General features: G+C 45.6%; 1 protein-coding gene across 10 annotated transcripts in view; it reads left to right on the forward strand.

The window, feature by feature from the left end:
- Positions 1-2,695, forward strand: part of Med12l (mediator complex subunit 12L) — a 299,671-nt gene that overhangs the window by 74,128 nt on the left and 222,848 nt on the right. The gene's annotated exons all lie outside the window — the stretch shown is intronic.

The raw sequence follows: 2,695 nt of genomic DNA on the forward strand, positions 1-2,695 counted from the left end.
AGCTGTCTTCAGACACACCAGAAGAGGGCATCGGATCCCATTACAGATGGTTGTGAGCCACCATGTGGTTGCTGGGAATTGAACTCAGGACCTCCGGAAAGAGCAGTCAGTGCTCTTAACCACCAAGCCATCTCTTCAGCCCTTCTCTCATTTTCTGCTCCCTTCTTTTTCCCTTCTTATTTGGAGCTAAGGTCTCTCTGTGGCTCAGGGAGACTTCTGAACTCCAAACCTTCCTGCCTCGCCTGCTTAGTGCTGTGGTTGCTGGTGTGTGCCACCGTGCCTGGCTCAGGAGCCACTGTTTTCCTGAGTACTGACTTACTTGTTATTCCTGGAATTCACATGTAAATATTGGATGGTCGCTGTGTGTCTTGGAGCAAGTTACTCATAGTTGTGCTTAGAGTTTTTGCATAGTTATACAACACTTGAGCATGAATATACAATGAGATTAGAAAACAGATAATAAGTATGTTCCAAAAATTGCTACTGTGGCCAGTAATAAAATAGCTTATAGTTTATTAGAAGAACCAACATTATGTACCTGCTCTCTAGTAAGATGGAGTGTACTGAGTGGTTGGTAAGACTCAGAAACGTATCTCCCGTCTTTAAAATGTACTTCCTTTTTTCCTTGGGTCCCATAATTTGCCCAGGATTGATGCTGCATGTGTGGTGGAAGACAAAGTTAACCTCTAGTCATGATGCTCTTACATTTGTTTTGTGTTCCTTTTCATACCAGCTGGGGGGACCTCAGCCCCTTGTCTCTGCAGTCCTTGCAGACTGCTTTGTAATGACTAAGAGGGAAATCTGGCCCTCCACATCCTTGTAGGAGATAGGGAGTCCTGATTTGAGTGCAGCCTCAGCTTCAGTAGTCAGCTAAAGTCCCTTAGAAATTGTAGCACACAGGTGAGAGCATTTGACACCAGTCCCTGCATGTGGTGAGAGGAGCTGACTCTGCCCATGTCAGGGCCACACTAATAGCTCATGGAATGTGACGTTCTTTTACTCCTTCCCTTGCCCACCCCCCCATGACCTGCTGGGGTTGTGTCAACTTTCATGCTCTTCTAAAGGAGGTAGGAAATGAACCTCAAAACCCTTTGTGTTTTACTGCAGTTTTGTGTTTTGGTATTTTTTTTCCACTCTGTGCATCTTATAAAAAGGAAGAAATTCTTGCATTCAATTCAGAGCTCAGAGGCTGTCTCATGGTGGCCCAGCAGTCACCTGAGGGGAGTTGCAGTGGATTCCTCAGTTACTGGTGACCTCATCTCCAGGCTGCCAGCTGGGGAGGGCCCCACAGCTTTGCAGAGCTCTTGGACCACTTCCTTCCTCTTGGCCTCTGCTTTTGATCATGGCTGGTGTGAGAGCAGAGGCAGCTGCATGTTTGGGTACTTCAGGGACATGGATAAAAGGGAAGACCCAAGGGTGACAGGAAAAACTGCTTTTCACTTCTCTTTCTGGGGCCCCAGTAAACAGACTTTGTACCAAGCAATGAAACAGCCAGGCCAGATATACCAGCCAGAGCAGAGCGCTTCAGGACAGCACAGCATGGGTCGTTTTTCTCCATCTGCTCCGAGTACCACCGTTGAACCCCAACCACAAAACCTACATAGTGCTTGTTAATGCTTGTTTCATACCAGTTTGTGCTCAAAGTTTAGAGTTCTTAGGTAACAGAGGTCTCAAGTTTAGCATGTCCTCTACTTACCTGAGTCCACCAGGCTTAGCCACTTTGCTTGATTTCTGTCACCAGAAATAGGAGGGCTTTGTTTCTTTCTTGGCTGTGCTTGGGCACAGTTACCTTTCTCAGGCACCTGCTCTGTGATGTCAGGTGCTGTGCCCCGCGCTTCCATCACATCCTTAGTTCCTGGCCTGATGCCTGCATTTCAAAGATGTGGGTGTATTTACTCACGTTGGGCTTCTGTACTCATTGGAAGGCTGCTGGTACAGTAACGGGGAGGAGGATCCACCCCTAGGATTTGCCTTGAAGGAGAGGGGTACATAGCTTCATGAAAGGTATATTACAACTGGTGTACAGTCAGACAAGAGAGGAAGGTATTTGCAAGTGGAGGCAGGGGCATGGCTGACAGGAAGCCCCTTGGCTGTGAAATCATCAGGCTTTCAGGTACCTATGGATGATTTGCTTACATTTGTAAAAGGGCATGTCATTGCTAGATGACATAAGATGATAGGAACCCATTATTAGTGCAGCATTAAGTATTCATAGTGCCTCTCATGTAACTAGGCACTTAATAGCAATCGCTACTTAAAGTAAGGAAAACAAGTCCGTTTTTTAAAAGTATAAGCCAAGGAGGTACCATCAAGTATGTCAGTCAGTTTTCCATTGCTGTGACAGAATACTTAACTGAGGAAAGATTTATTTTGAATCATTATATTGTAGAGGTTTCATCCCATGGTTACTGGGTCTGTTGTTTCTGGGTCTATAGTGAATATGAATCATGGAGGGGAGTATGTGGTATGCTGATGGGGGCAGAGGGAGAGAAGGGAGGGGGAGGTAGAGGGGGAGGAAGAAGGAAGAGAGAGGGGAAGTCCACATTCTGACCACCTAACAGTGGGTTGAGTATGTGCACTTTGTGACAGTATTTCAGTGTCATTGGAGTTTAGTCGTTTCTTTCTTTCTTTCTTTCTTTCTTTCTTTCTTTCTTTCTTTCTTTCTTTCTTTCTTTTTTTCTTTCTTTCTTTCTTT

The sequence above is a fragment of the Mus pahari genome, chromosome 4, assembly GCF_900095145.1.
Source record: "Mus pahari chromosome 4, PAHARI_EIJ_v1.1, whole genome shotgun sequence".
Taxonomy (NCBI): Eukaryota; Metazoa; Chordata; class Mammalia; order Rodentia; family Muridae; genus Mus; species Mus pahari.